Below are 17030 nucleotides of genomic sequence, written 5' to 3' on the forward strand. Positions count from 1 at the left end.
AATAGAACTGCTTACTTAGGTTGTTCTGTCCAGTGTTTAGGATGAGGATAAGGATTGAAATTACCGTGATGGCAGATGTTATCGTAACAGAATCGTGTACTTGGGCAGATTTGTTCCACATTTAGGATGAGGAATGTTTTTATTTCAGTCTATATAAAGAACCAGTGGAAGGTTGGGGGTACAGCTCAATGGTAGAGAGCTGTCTTTGAACAAAACCTTGGGTTCAAGTCCCAGCACTACACACACTCATACACATACACCAAAAAGGACAAATACAGATGTTTTCCATCCATGATTAATAATAATACAATGAATAACAGTGATAAATATGATGAAACTCTGACTCTCCTGAAATTTTTATTTCATGTTTAAAGATCTCTTTTACATCTATAAATGCATACAAAATTTTATAATAAAGTATAAATGGAAATCCTGAATATTTTGAAATCACACACAAAAATCTCATTTTCTGACCAAAGCAGGAGACATGGTAATTTGAAGATTTTCAAATGTTAGCATTGTGATCCATACATGCCCTTTCATTCTGCCTTAGTAAGTTCTAAAATTACTAGGAGTCAATAGGTTTTCTTCTCAAATCTGTTTGTGGTTGTGCTACTTCACACTATGTTTACACAACATAATAAAAAGATAAATAAGTGATAAAATATGAAGAAAGAGCTACTGTTTCTCTCAGAATGAGATAAAGGCAATCTACTAAAACTAAACCTCAGTTGAACTGGATACGGGCAAAGCAAGAACATGTATCTTGGGGCTTGTTGGCTATGTTATTAAGTGACATTTATGGCAGAACATAGGAGCCATTTATATGGATTACTAGTCTGCAAGTCAATGATTGGGGTTTGCCTAAGCAGCACTTGTCTGGATCAAGCTTGACTGATCTTGGTTAGACCTGTCCACGCATGCCCAGTAGGCTGGTAAGTTGTCTGAGGACAGTGGAGGTGACTTGGGCTTCTCTCCACATAGCACATCATTTGAAGGAGGACTCAACAGTACAAAGTACGGTTCAACAGTACAAAGATAAACCCTGACACACAAATGCCTTTCCAGTTGAATATCTACACGGTTATCTATTTCTATTTCCTGTACCACTCATCAAAGAAAACCACATGGTCTACACCTGATGTCAGTTTGGAAGGATGACTCAAAACACATCAACATCAAGAAATGATATTAAACTTGAGTGATAATGGCACAGCCTTACACAAAGATGTGTGTTTCTCCCCTGGAATCACTCTACTTTGTAGTAACAAATAGGTTTTGCTTCCATGCTCTTTGTATATTTTTGATAAAATTCAGTGAACAGAATATATGTCATGGCCTACAAAATATACACATTAAGATTTAAAAAAAAAAAACTTCTTTGTCCCTTGTCCTAGCATTATTTCTTTTTTCTACAAGCAATTCCTGTAAACAGTTTACCAGTTTAACAATGTTCTACAAAGAACCTTTTGCAAGCTTTCATAAGTGTGTCTGCATGATACAAACTGTTCTCTGTTTCAGTTGGTTCCTGTAACTCTTTGGACATCTTTCTGTATTACTACATAAATCTGCTCAACATTTTAAAATAACTTGAAGTATGTCATAACTTTTGAAAATGTATTAGCTTAACAGGCAAAACTGATATCTCATTGTTTTGAAATCCCTATTACTTTCATTTCTGCTGTGCTAAAATGCTATTTTTTCAGAGGCCTAGCTTCCCTTTTATTTTCCTACTTCAAGATTTTCATCCATCATAGGTCTGGTATAATGGCTGTAAAAAGCCAGTTTGGACAAATTGTATCTCGCAGCGATTACAGGGGGATACATTGCCTCTACTGTCCCTGAAATTCTATTTCCACCTTTGCTTTCAGGCAAGGAGATCCTGCAGTGGTAACCAAGAGCCTACAGACTGAAGAGGCCTCCAATGGTTCTTTCTCTAACTTTAGAGTAAAAAAAAAAGGTAAGCCTTGAAGCTATCAATTAAAAACATAAAGGGGAAAAAGGTAGAAAAATCCTAGGCATATTTGATGAAATACCTATATTCTAAAAAAATTTTTAAAGCATACCCTTCAACTAAGAAAGGTGCATGATATGATTTGATGTAAGTTCTCACTATAAGTTAACTAAATCTGATTTTTAAAAGAAACTTTGAGACATTGCTTGGCAAGAAGACATTCCCCAGGCCTTATGAATGCCCTCTCCAAAACTGCAGTAAAATAAGTGACCAAGTAAGAAACTCCAAGTGGTAAGGAAATGGTCAACCAGTCTCAGGAAAAGCACCGACATCAGGGACAATCCAGGTAGGGGATGAGTTTCACTGGAGGTCCTCCTATTAAGTAAGAACTCTTGAGGAGACACTGGGTCCCACGAAGAAGTGGTCATACACTGATGGACATCTAGAAAAACCAACCCAGTAGATGATACATGTATGCTATGCTGGTTGTGCAAAGGTGTGTGTGTGTGTGTGTGTGTGTGTGTGTGTGTGTGTGTGTAAGAGAGAAAGACAGAGAGAGAAACACAGAGACTGAGGAAAATGAGAGCTACAGGAAAATACTGTATATTTTAATAACAGTCAAGTAAAAGCCTTTTAAAAACGCACATATGAATGCAATTTAAAATTGGTCAAGGTACAGGAAGATAAAATGCTCTCTCTGCTGGTGGAAATACGCACTTCCTCTTTTTTTTTTTTCCTGAAGCGTGATCTGCTAACACATGGCATGAACTTGAAAGGTGTTCCTACCTAACTAACGAAAGTGGTCATAAATCCATATAAACATTTACATCCAATCAGATAGGTGCTGAAAGGCTAATTATCATGTAACATAAATAAGTTCTGATAAAGAAAGTCTACACTGCAAAGATAAACTACCAGTGGTATTTGTAATCAATGGAGCAAAGGGAAACCATAATTGGTTTTTTTTTTCTAAGACTCTGCAGTAGCAAATTTAAATGGTAAATATCAACTTGCCAAAAAAAAAAAAATTAAGGAGTTTTAAATGTCACATAATATTACTTCATCTTAAAACATAAAGTATGGAAGAAAGTATATTTATATTAGCAGCCATTTTTATAAAATTATTACTGTCCATGCACGGTTTATCTTGTTCTTTTTATGCTAAGTTTTCGTTCCATGTTTTCCATGGTGGATTTCTTTATTTTATAGTGAGAAAAAATATAACACAAAAGAAATCCCTAAGAAGTTTTAAATAATGTGCATCATGTACATGCATCCCAACTAGAGCCAGTAACTTGCCCTTACATTCCTTGCAGTTAATAGGATTGAAGGCAACATTATCAATGACCAGGTAACCTTTCTCTGACCACATCATTTAATGCAATGATTTGACATAGACATACAACAAAATGCAAAGTTCTACCACATATGTGTATTGGGAAATATTTCTCTTTGTGTTTAAAACTCATGGGAAATCATGGTGGCAGTAAGGCTCAACTGAAAATGGACTGCCGTGGAAGCCTGAAGGCCTGAGTTAAACCCCAAGAATCCATGTGAATGCATCTATAATTGTAGCATTTGTACCCTGTCCTGGGAAGCAGAGACAGGGGGATCAACTTGGAGCTCAAGGGCCAGTTAGCCTGTCATACCCAGTAGAGGCAAGAAACAAGAGAGATCCTGCCTCAAAATAAGATGGAAGCAAATAATCAACTCTTAAAAAGTTGTTTCCTGGCCTCCACTAGTGCGCCATGACATGCACAATGCTCCCTCTACACACATAGTCACACACACACACACACACACACACACACACACACACACACACACAAAATGAAAAAAACCATTGCCATTTTGTCATTGTACTAATAAGCTGTATGTTTTAATAGAAAAATAATATTTTAAAAGGTCAATCACACCTGAGTATAATCTTGTTTGGTTTTTATATTGTTTGATAATTTCATATAAGCATATACTATGTCTTCATCAAACATATCCCCTATTTCCTTCTCATCCAATTTGTTACCTATTCCCTGTGCCATTTTTTTTCCCTCCCAACTTCATGTACTTAGAAAACAAAACAAAATATAAAAACTCACTGAGCCTACTTGGTGCTAAATATATGTTCATGCCTCCATAGATGATCCTACACTCAGGCACATACAGGTAACACTAAGTCGACTCAGAGCCTGTGCCACTTTGAAAACATTCTACTATTGTGTGATATTTTGTTTGTGTTCTGACAAAGCTTGCCTGGAGATCAGAGGGCGGAGCTAGCCTCTAGTTAACCATAGAGGCCAGGCGGTGGTGACTCAAGCCTTAAATCCCAGCACTTGGGAGGTAGTAGAGAGAGGAAGTAATAAGGCAGGGCAGAGACAGGATCTTGACCTTTAGATCAGAGAATACCAAGAGGTAACATGTCACTAGTAGCTGCTCCTCTGCTTCTCCATCTTTTAGGTTATTACCCTGATATCTGATTCCTGGTTTTTATTGATAAGACTAATTGGGTTCATGCTTCGTTCTACTCTACAGAGATCTAGAATTCTTAATCAGCTAAGTCTGGAATCAAGTTAGTATTATAATTGCCCTATATTTACTAATAAATACCTATCTTGTGAATTAGTTCCAGTCTTCTATAAATACTGTCTCTATGTCAATCCCAGTACTAGGATTGGACTACATCATTTAAATGATGAAGAGATGGTTCATTTCTTTGCGAGTCTTATATTTCAGTGAAGAAGGAAGACAGAAAAGTGATCATAACTTATCATGAAACAAATGCAAATGTATCCTAGAAGGGGAGGAAGTATAGAGAGGGGTGTGGGAAGTTATAAGGGAGGGAGGGCTAAGAAGCTGTTGAGAAACTACTCCCGAAGGCCAGAGGTTGGGGTGGAGACCAGGGCTGACTTTTTGCTAAGGCTGCTATCCATAGCGATGTTTGGGTGGTATTTGTTAGACAGTCCTTAATTCCAGAACTGGACTGCAAAAGAAGAATTTTGAAAAATGGCAAGATTTTCCCCCATCTTTCATTATCCCACTAATGCTGCTAAGTGCTTATTTTGAAAGTGAGAGAGAAACACGAGTCAGCTGGAGCAGGGTCCACAGACACACCCCGAGCTCTGGCCACTTTGCATCTCATTATCGATTCTGTCTTGGAAAGTAATCTTGAAATTCAAAGATAAATGACATTTACACTGTGCCAACCCTAGAAGACATCAGGAGGCAGCCATGCTGCTCTTTTTCTAAACCTGAGGAAACTCACAAGACTGGTGACTCATCCCAGACAATGAGCGTGCCTGGTAACATTGGGACATGTGTGTGAGACACTGGGAACTCTTGGCTCCTCTCCTGCAGTGACAAGTTACTCCTTTGAACTTGTTGCATGTAAGTGTGTCCTTCCTTATCATTTGTAGAAAGTCCTACGAATAGCCAAAACGAAACCGTCTTAGACTCCACATCCATCAGTGGCTTGTGTACGTGGTATGTTGTATTTTAGAAGTGGTGACTCATAATTTATGTAATCGTATCTGTTTGCACAGTGACCTTGGTGCAAGCTGACGATAAATCCGTTGGACTAATGTTTCTCTGCGTTTCTTCACATGTAATGCATAGACTTGTAACTGAACTTAGAATTTACCTCTGCAGCCGTTCCATCTTCCCTAGTTAATTGACTTCTTGGGTTGACTTCTCTGAAAATGTGTTGAGCCAGAGTTTCCCCGTGCCAAAGTGACTCCCTCATAGACTTGGCCTCACTTGGAAATTGCATTAATGTTTCTTCTGCCTTCCAAGCAGTGACTGCTTCAAGAAGAGCTCAAAGCTACATTAGAAAAGTCAATACAGCTTGAAACAAGGAATACTTTCCAGACTTGAAATCAAAACATGCATTAGATTTTTTTAAATGATGAACTGAGAAAATAGGGAGCTAAGAAAACAAAGAACCCTGTATAAAATCCCACTCGTGGCTTTGAAATTTAAATTCTTGGATGCTTTATTTTTTTTCAAAAATAAGCAAATTCACCCTCAGTACTGTATTACTCAGTATGTTCCAGAATGACCCATGTTAGTCATGGAATTAAAGCAATGTCAGATTATATTGGAAATGTGCATGTTCACAGACAATTCTCTGTCAAATCCCATTTCCACCGCTTGGAAGCCATATGCTGTACAGGATATTTCTTAGCCATTTCAGAGCCACAAAACCCAAAACTAGCAAAACAGAAATTATATCAGGTGAGACATAATTTGACACTGACAAAGGGACTGTGTTTTAAACTAACTACAAAAATCCAACATGCTGTGGGACCTTTATTCACTGGTGGGAATGTAAATTAGTCTGGCCACTATGGAAGTCACTATGATGGTTTCTTTAAAAAACTAAAAAAACAGAGTTATCATATGATCTAGCTATTCTATGTCTGGCTATATACCCAAAGGACTCCAAGTCAACCCATGGCAAAGATACTTGCACAGCCATGTCAACTGAGCACAGATTACAATCATCAAGTTGTGGTATCATCCAAAGTGTCCATCAACAGATTGAATGGGTAAAGCATGTTGTATATACAGAAGGGAGTTTTATTGACTCATTAAGAAGAACGAAATCATGACATTTGCAGAGAAATGGCTAGGACTGGAGATCACTATGTCAAGCAAAATAAGAAGACTGAGAAAATAATGGGTTTTTTTCTGTTTGTGGATTCTGGTTGTATGTAGATATATAAAACTATGTACACATATTATATGAAAGAAGAAGGGGGGCTGGAGAGATGGCTCAGAGGTTAAGAGCACTGGCTGCTCTTCCAAAGGTCCTGAGTTCAATTCCCAGTACCCACATGGTGGCTCACAACCATCTATAACGAGATCTGGTGCCCTCTTCTGGCCTGCAGGCATACATGCAGACAGAATACTGTATATATAATAAATAAATAAATCTTAAAAGAAGAAGGAGGAGGAGGAGGAGGAGAAGAAGAAGAAGAAGAGAAGGGAAAAGTCTAAATGTGAGTAGGAAAAGGGGAAGAGAGAGAAAGAGGAGAGTATGAGGTGAATCTCGTCAAAGTACATGATATACTTGAAATTATATTTATGGGACTCATTATCATGTGCAATGAATCCCTGCACATAAAACAAGTATCAGAAACCCATTGTGGGATAAGTTGTGGAATAGTTTATTGTTTTAACAGAACATCCATATGTGCATATATACATAAACACACACACACACACACACACAGAAAGAGAGAGAAAGAGATGGAGATGGAGAGAGAGAGGACGTTCAACTTTCCAAAAAATAGCTTCCACCCATTTGTTCCTTCATAAGCAGATTGGACCTAGCATTCTCTTAATAACTTAGCATTTTGGCCTTTTGAGATCTACAAGGTCTTTCATTTTCACTAAGTAATTTCATATGGTAATTTAATGCTGTATTTCCTTGATTTATTATTGGTGGTAATGAGACAAAGGTCATTTTTCCCCCAAAGTACACAAACTTTCACTGATAAAAGAGGATGGACAAAGTGAAAAGCCTAGAAGTTATTGCATGATGGAACTTGGACTTCTTCAAATTTAAAATATTTTAAGAGAAAGTAAGTCATATCATCCACAGAAGCACTGTATTCTATCTGTCCCCAAATTTAAATTCTATACTCATATCTTAACACAAAAGATTACAATCAAATGATAATCGCTCTGATTGATTGACGATACACCTTCTTCAAAAGTGACTCAACATTTTATGTTGATACACACACTTAGAAACAATAGACTACATCCTTATCCCATGTAACACTAGCACATATTTTTATATGTAGAATCATACTTCTCGTATTCTCTATGTACTCACCTCTCAGACACACACAGAATGATGTACTGAAAAGTTTAAAGAAAGAACAAATCAAGTTTTAAAGTATTTTTTTCCTGAACAAAAAGCCCTACAAACTTTGATGATGAAAATCTGACTCAATAATACTATTTCCAAGAGAAGGAATTTTCCTATGTTTTCTGATGATTTAATTAGAGTACATTGGCATAGTCATTCTGGCAAAAGCCAAGAAAACCTATATGTATTCTTTCAGTGCCAAGAAACAGAAACCAGGAGGTATTTAGAGTATTTTACAGTGATTTACTCACTCTGTATGATAAAATTTTCCAGCTTCAAGCTTAGCTAATAGTAATTTAATTACAACATTTTATAGAAATACAAAGCCAGATTTACTCAGTGGCCAGAAGCAGGGCCAGCTGGAATTATAGAGCTGGTACAAGATGACTTAATACTCTTAGGCTTCTATGGTTTTGCTTAGAAAATTTCCTTGACTATAAAACTAGCTTCCTATGGACCTTCCTTGTATCAAGGAAACGGATCAAACTAAGTTTGTGCTGAAGCACAAATTGAGCCAAGAACAATCCAATTATCCTAAGCAATAGAATGTTAAGTCAGCCCTTCTCAGGAAGATGGTATGTCAGTGTTTTGGACCAGGGAAGTCAGGGAAATGTCTAGTGTTGTCTTGGATTAAATTGTCTCCTGGCTTTATTCTCAGTCAAACGTCTCTGCTACTGGCCTTACATTTGGTTCTGAGGCTGCTTAAGACACTTAGAATGGTTGGATCCTGCTATTTCACTATACTGCATGAAATACATGAGCAGCACTTTTTTTTATTTTCAATATTGACCCTAAGCTTAGACAGTCATGAGTGAGACACTGTATTATTTGGTGTAGTCACAAGAGGAAGACCATATTTTACTTTGAACAAGGAAAGCGTAACGGAAAGTTTTACTAGCTGCCATAAGACATTGAGATAATAAGCGATTGACTAGTCAGAAATAAAGAGAGCTCTGGAGAATGAGAGCAGAGAGAAATAACCAAGTCCCTGGAGCTAAAGTGGAGAGGGGAAGAGCTTTACACCCTAAGTTTGGGGGGTGAGATCCAGCTCTCACTGGAGGGTATGGCCATGACTCACAGGGAGACAGAGGAAGTTCTAACTAGTCTGCCCTCTAGGATGCCGAGGGAAGGTGGTTTACCTGAAGCCTTTGGCAATAATCACCCAAAGGCATCGTTTGGGCAAGTACAATTGGCTCTGTACTGCAGAAGTCAGTTACTGTGAAACCACCCACGCTCCAGGTAAAAGAGAATGCGTGGGCTGCTGAGGCAGCCAGTAGACACCCTGTGCACACAGGTGCTGAGCCTGTGATAGAAGCTCCCTGCAAGAGAGTACTCAACAGGAAACAAAACTCCACCCAACAGTGACTTAGCAATGTCCTGTACTGACAAAGCTTAAGATGGTGCTTCCAGCAGGATAAAGGTGTTCAAAGAATCTACTCATAGCCTCCTAAAGCCGGCAGTAAAGAGGTGGTTTGGATCTGACAGGAAATCCCTTAATAACAAATAAAGAATTTAGTGAGAAAGTTTCTTCTGGTGGTCATTGAGAGCCACGAAGGGGAGGGGCTGTAGCTAGGATGTCACGGTCTCTTCTTTACCCTAACAGCATGATTTCTTCTTATTGCATGCCTTGGCTGTTGTTGTTGTTGCTGCTGCTCTTCTTCTTCTTCTTCTTCTTCTTCTTCTTCTTCTTCTTCTTCTTCTTCTTCTTCTTCTTCTTCTTCTTCTTCTCCTCCTCCTCCTCCTCCTCCTCCTCCTCCTCCTCCTCCTCCTCCTCTTCCTTCTTCTTCTTCCCCTTCTTCCTCTTCCTCTTCTTCTTCCTCCTCCTCTCTCCTCCTTTCCTTTCTTCTCCTCCTCCTCCTCTTCCCCCCTCCTCCTCCACCTCCTTCTTCTCCACCTCATTTTTTGTTTGTATGTGTCAAGACTTCTATCAGGCATAACCTGGTCAATGACCCCAACTGTAAAATCCTCACTCTCCTTGGATTTATTACAATCAAGAGAGAAGACAGTGTGTGTGTGTGTATCATGCTGCTGTCATGTATCAGACTCTATCATAGGCATTTGTTATTTCTAATGTTCCTTAATCCTTGGAGACTGTTGGTAGTTCATCCCCATTATCAAGGTTACTCAGCTTTTAATCACATGTTTAACATTTTACATGAATTTAATTTCCATTAATAGACTGTAACTTTTAGAAAATTGCATATTCTTCAGATGCCTGTTCTCTCTTTTGTTCAGTAGTAATACAAGTAGTATTGACTCCATAAAATGTTTCAAAGATTTAGGGGACAGGTGGTGCAAAGTCCTTAACACCATGTTTTGCACATTAGGCTACATGACTTCAGTAAGCATCGTGAGTGATAATATTTATGGTGGTTCTGATAGTAACTCAGACTGGAATAATATTAATTGGGGGGGGGGCTGGGGAGATGTCTCAGACAGTAAAATGCTTGCTGCTCAAGCATGAGAACCTGGATTTGATCTCCAATGCTGCCTACATAAAATGCCTCAAATATCTGTAAGCCCAGTGTGGCGGAGGCAGACACAGAGAGATCCTTAGGATTTGCTAGCTAACAGCTAGTTTATCCAAGAAGTGAACTCTAGGTTCAGTGGGGATCCTGTCTCAATAACTAAGATGGAAAAGCAATTGAGGAAGACTTCTGAGATTGTCATCTGGCTTCCACAAGCATACCATCCATGTGCTTCCATACTGCACATGAACACACACACACACAGAGAGAGAGAGAGAGAGAGAGAGAGAGAGAGAGAGAGAGAGAGAGAGAGAGAGAGAGAGAGAGAGAATTCCTAGGTAGAAAGGGTCTGCAGCTCATAACCCTTTCCTTATGCAGCACTATTAACCTTTGTGTGCCCCACCCCCACCCCCTGCCGCCACGGGAAGACCCTCTGTTTATTTGATTAAATGAAAATAAAATAAGATGCATAGGAATCATTTTAAAGTCCAAAGAGACTTTAAAGGCTTTGTTTTAAGGCTGCAGTAGTTGATATGTCTCCCTGCTACTTCTCCAGCCTTCTCTGTGGACACAGAGATACATTCAGAAGCCTGTGAGCTCACAGGAGGTTTGGAACGCTTCTCCACTGGCTCTTCACCTATTCACTGCCCATCAAGCCTGTGGCCGGCAATAATGACATAAAAGATTTTAAAGGTAAAAATCCAAAAAGCAGGGAAAGAGACTTGCCAAAATTATTAAAAAAATAAAAAAATACATTTTTGCTTTGAGTTATTTTATATATTATTATTTGATACAATAAATAATTCTTCATCCTAACCTGGAAGCCTACCATCAGCTAAGGGCTAATATACACACCTCCTCTATTTGCCTTTTATAGGAATGACATTTTGATGACAATATGATCAGTTCCTAGAATGGCTGACTCCAAACAGTATTTAGTAATTGCCAATGATGCTCAAGAGTCAGCAGATCAATCCACAAAGATGACTCCCATCTCTGCCACTCAGCGAGTGTATTCCCAGGGCATCCTTCATCTCCCTGAGCCTCCCTGACTCACAGATAAAATAAAAATAACAATAATTGCCTTTCAAAAGTACCTTGAAGGCACTCAGAACAGAACCCTGTTCTGTTGTGTTACTGCATGGACAAAAGTTAATAAACTGTTCATTTTTATTAAGGTTTACAATACCCAAGTGTTGTAGTATGAGTGAACTACGTTAACCACTGATCACAGAGGCCAGGTAACTGTTTTGCTTCTCTGCAGCATGACTATAAACTCATTTTCCAGCGCTCCTTTCAGTGAAGCACGGCCAAGGGTTGAAAACACAATACAGACAGAAGTTCATTAGCACATCCAGCACTGCTCTGTGAAAACTCTTGCCTGATTTTCCATTCTGTCTCCATCTGTCAGCTGTGTGTTGACAATATAAGAGAGGATTCCAAAACCCTGGGATGGGGAGATCTGCAAGTGGAAAGACACTGAGTCCTGAATCACTGTGTGAAAGGCTACCTGCCAAATCCCCACACTGAAAATCATTTGAGTGAGTAAATAAAATGATTTTTATGAAGCTACTGAGGTCCGGGGCTTATTTGCTAGAAGCCATAATCAATGACATATTGGAAAATGTTTAACAAGGAGCACTGGGGAAAACAGGCTCTGATTTGTAATGTTTGCCAATTTCCATAGTGTAAATATTCCTATCTTGGCCAACTTCAAGTTACTAATGTGACGTTATTGAATACAGTTGCAAAGAGATTTGCACAATTAGTTCTCATGAGCCAGTGAGAGCTAACTGTGGGATAGCATACTTGAGTCAATCATTCCTTAATCTCTGTTGCCAATAAAGATGACAGTTTTTTTGTTGTTACAGTTGTTATGTAAATTAGATACAGTTGTAACCAGCCTTAAACTGGTTAATAACTGGTGGGACCTAGAAAATGCCTTGCTTATTTGGTTTGCGTACTGAAGGGAGAGAGAGAGAGAGAGAGAGAGAGAGAGAGAGAGAGAGAGAGAGAGAGAGAGAGAGAGAAACTATTTCACAATAACCAGAATTCTTATGGTTTGCTACTCTTATGTTCTTATTTTGGTTTGATCCTTGTGTTTTATGTTTGTTTTTCTACACAGACACCAGCAGTACAAAAGAATCTAAACAAAATTCAAAGTTTGTCTCGTCTACTCTGATACTTCGGGACATACAGAATGAAGATTTCTTCGATGTATTTCTCCAAAATTTACCCCCAAATGGAACTACAAACACATGAATATAGTCTAGAGTCTTAGAATTAGTGTGACAATAGTCAGCTTATAGTTCTTGCCCTGGTAGACCAACCTTTAGGCTTTCTTCTCTCTCTCCTTTTCCTCCTGGAATTGAAAGTTGTTGCAGAGAAGTACACACAAGCTTTGTACATGAGACCATTTTTATCTGCTTGCTGGTGTGCAGACCCTGGTCAGATAGTAAATCTCTATCCAAAAATTATTTCCATGTGTTTTACATAGAAATTATCTTCCTGGATCAATAATTTCCTTTATAAAATACAGTTGCACAATGCTCAAAGCCTGCTCTGGTTAACTTCAGTGGACACTTCTATTTTGAAAATTTATGTTGAAAAATACTTGCCATGGACCTTTTTTCATACAGAGATAACCCTGGGGAGAAACTTATGCAATTGCTCAATTCCAATTGCTTGTCCGTCATCTGTCAGGTTTGTGACCATGATCTATCCTGTGGTTAAGAAAAGGGAACACACTTTCAAAGGTAGCATACTGAAATGATCACCTTCTTCCAGTAGCAATCATGGCTTGTATGTGGGCTGCTGGTGAGTTCTCCAGAAGGGCTATGTGGAAGGTGAGGGAACACCCAGCCTACATTGGCTGAACTGGACACAAGCTCTTCCCAGATCTAGGGTATGAATGAGAACAAGATACGGTGAGAAAAAGCAGTAAGTGGGCACTTAAGAATGACTTGTTGAGTACCCAGCCCTGGGCATGACAAAGTTATACATGGGGCTCATTGACTCCTAACACTGGCTTTATGATATTGATGGCACTGTCACTACCTTATAAATGAAGACACTGACATTTAAAGAAAAAAAAATATGTCATTGATGGTCACAAAGTGCAAAGTGCTAGGCAGATGTTTCAATGCAATTAGAATCAAGTTCCATATAAAGCTAACGAATTTTAATTAAAAAATTCAATCCTAGCCAGGTGGTGGTGGCACATGCCCTTAATCCCAGCACTCAGAAGGCAAAGCCAGGCTGATCTCTGTGAGTTTGAGGCCAGCCTGGGCTACAAAGTGAGTTCCAGGAAAGGTGCCAAAGCTACGCAAAGAAACACTGCCTCAAAAAAAAAAAAAAAAAACTTTAGTTTTTAGGGTTAGTCTCTAGACTGCTAAACTGATGGATGAAGGTTCAGTAGAAGAAAGTTAATGGATATGAGCACTAACTAGTTCAACAAAGGAGATGCTGAGCACAAGGTACAGGGCAGGCACAGATACACTCAGGTATTTGAAACGCAGACAGATCTGATCCTCTCTGGGCAGGAAGACTTGAAGACATCAGCACATTGGAGTTGAAACCACACATGGCAAATATAGGGTGGGAGAGGCATGAATATATTGAGGGACACAAGTGAGCAGACAATATTTAAGTGATAAGGGAGGAAATAATTACCTCAGAGAAGAATTCTTTAAAAGAACAGAAGGCGAGAAAAATCAAAAGATTCTTAGACACACATTCTTCCCTAGGCCATTGAACAGATGCTTAAGATTTACATCTTCATGGCTGGGGCACTACATTTGTGTGCCTCTCGGGGGTGCTGCCCAAGTACCACGCAGTGTGAATGGCTCCTTCAGGAGCTTCGTGGTTGTGTGATGATATGCTTTCCCAAGCCCCCTATTCATTTCGCCCAGGGCTCAATACATAAATGTTTGCCTCAATCCACATTGATAACCATCTTTTGATTCTCATGGTTCCACTCTCGTCTCAAAATTCTCATCCCTTTTAGTCCTGGGTTTCCTCTGGACTTTCTTCATATCAGGGAAGCAAAGGCCACTATGAAAGCTACATTGCGTACATTCCAGTCCCCCACACAGCATGTACAGAAACAGATGAGAAATGAAATATCAATAAACCCCTCAGAGTCATTTCCACAGAGGTGTTTTGCCAGTGCATCTGGGATTTGCCACGGCTGTGAGATATTTCATCTACCGCAGTGATAAAATGTTCAAAAGGTATCATCAAACAGCGAAGTCGGTACGTGCTCTATATGAAAAGATGTTCCATTAAAGATGCAGCCCCTAATGCACAGTGTAAAATGCTTGTAGCTTTTATTATGTCCTAGATGGAAAACATGTTTTACTGCATACCAGAGTAACAGACGTCAACTCACTTTTCAAATTGGGAACAGCTTTTCATTTTGTTCTGTTCAACAATTTCTGGGTCCTAATTCAACCCTTCCCACCCTCCATCCTACCTCCCACCATCCCAAATTTGCCTCTGCTCCAACAAAACACTGTCACAAACTGCTACAAAGGGCAAGAGAAATGGTCACCAGGCGACGAGAGGAAGGTTCCTAGAGATAGGAGCCTACCATGATCTCTCCCTTCAGTCAATTAGAATGAAAGAGAGGAACAGGAAGGTGAAATATTTACTGCCTCAATATTGCTGGTTGAACACAATCCACAGGAAACACAGATGTCCAGAGAAGTAGATCAGAGAGGGAAAACTGTGTGGCTGCATAGCCAGATTTTCTAGGCTCCCCTAAAAGGAAGTGGGGAAAAAATGACCATCTGCAATGCTGTTAGATCCCAGCATGGAAACGGTATCCATCCCGGGCTTCTTCCAAGTGCTACTTTCTATTTTCTGATGACTGGTTCAAGTTCATTCCTTATAAAGCTTAAATGTGTTTGAAGGCTTAATTAAGATTTCAGGGGTATTATAATTCCGATATAAAACTTTGTTTGAATGTTAAGCAAATTGGTGCCTTTTACTCCTTGGAGGGGAAAATCAGATCTAATTTGATTTTTTCTTATAATTGAACACAAATGTTGAGATATGCAATTAATACAAGTTAGGCATGAAATTAATGGTGTCTAAGTGGAATATAATACAAGCACTCAGGTCCTGGGTGTTCTCTACTTGAGAGAGGGATAGTCTGGGTTTAATTTTAAGAGACATGGTAGATTTTGCTTGGGATGTAATCCTTGAGATTAGGGGGTCTGAATTCTAATCCTGGTTCCCAATCTGCATGAGTCTGTAAACTGTCCTTATTTCAGGCAGATTTTCCCAGATGGAAAAATTGGGAGATCGCCTTTTGCTCTACAATGTTATTACAAACAGAAGTGAGGCAAATTGGTGTGAGTGCACATTAACCTCTTCAGATAAAAAATGGTGAGGAAATACAAGACAATGAAATATTCCTTGAACAATGTATAATTTTTTCCTTCCGCTCTCTCAGATAGCCAAGTTTAAAGTCAGCGGTACCCATTTAAAAAGAAAAATCACAGAAACATGGGGAGAAATTTGGAATCAATTTATTTAAAGACATGTTCTTCACAGCTGTTGTTCATTAGGGAACTTTTATTGACGTGTCCAGAAATCGTTCCTAGTAGTTTAGACACGCGGGGGCTTTGAGTTCTATGAAGTACAGCAAATTGCAGATGAATTGGTCCAGAAGTGTGTAGGTTTGTTTTTTGAAAAAAAAAAATGCTTTGTAAAATAGAATATTCTCGAGGGACTGACGTGGGGGTAGCGAGGTATGCACTGACATTTTCAATACCCTTGACCTTCTGGAATCCGCATCGAAACTTCTGCAACAGTAGCTGGGAAGGCCTGGAAATCGGTGTGCAGGAAGAAAACCCTTTGAATAAAAAGGATCTCAAACCAAGCGAAGCAAGAATTCGTTTATAACAAGGTCCTGCTTGCTTTAAGGGACCAGTTTACCTCAGCAGCCTCTGTGTTCAAGCACCACCAATCTCCTGCATTTCAGCAAGATTAAGAGTTTTCTCGGTAGACTTGATTAAAACAAAACAAAACAAAATTGATGGAGACTTGAAAGGCCTCATTTGAAAAATGGGTCTTTTGCTCACTTTTTTTTTCTTTACCTACTCATTACCCAAGCGTATGTTATGCTCCTCCTATTTATTGGGAACCACGTTAGGTGGTTGAAAAGAAATAGATCAGCCACTAAGCCATTATCAGAGCAGTGGGAGAGATGGTAATACAGTACAGGAAGGTTTAAGTATGTGTGGGAACAGGTCTCATGAGATCACAGTGGTAGAGAAGAGAGCAGAGACTGTGAGATGGCTTATCATCAAGGAAAGACTCTCTGGGAAGATGGAGCACCTAAATTGAATCCTAAAGAACATGTAGAAAGTGGCCATAGGGATGTTGGAGTGAAAGCATCCTCCAGGTGGTGGAAGCAATGTAGAGAAATAGACCAATGAGAGATAAAGTTTCATGTAATGAAAAAAAAAATCAAGTAATTCTGCCTGGAGTGCAGCTCGTCTAGGAGGGTCTGATGGAGTGCTGGTTAAGAGAGGACGTGTAACAGGAAGGACAGGGGACCATTGGAGAAGGAGGAAATCACAAAGATCCTGGGACATCATGAGCTGTACAACACTTGATCTGCTATGTTTTAGAAACTAGGTCTTTCATTCATTTTACAGAATTCATGAGAATCAGGCGTGGGGGCTACCACAGAAAACTGAGGTAAACCATGAAGTGAAAGTCAGGA

The sequence above is a fragment of the Peromyscus eremicus genome, chromosome 22 (assembly GCF_949786415.1).
Source record: "Peromyscus eremicus chromosome 22, PerEre_H2_v1, whole genome shotgun sequence".
NCBI classification, from domain to species: domain Eukaryota; kingdom Metazoa; phylum Chordata; class Mammalia; order Rodentia; family Cricetidae; genus Peromyscus; species Peromyscus eremicus.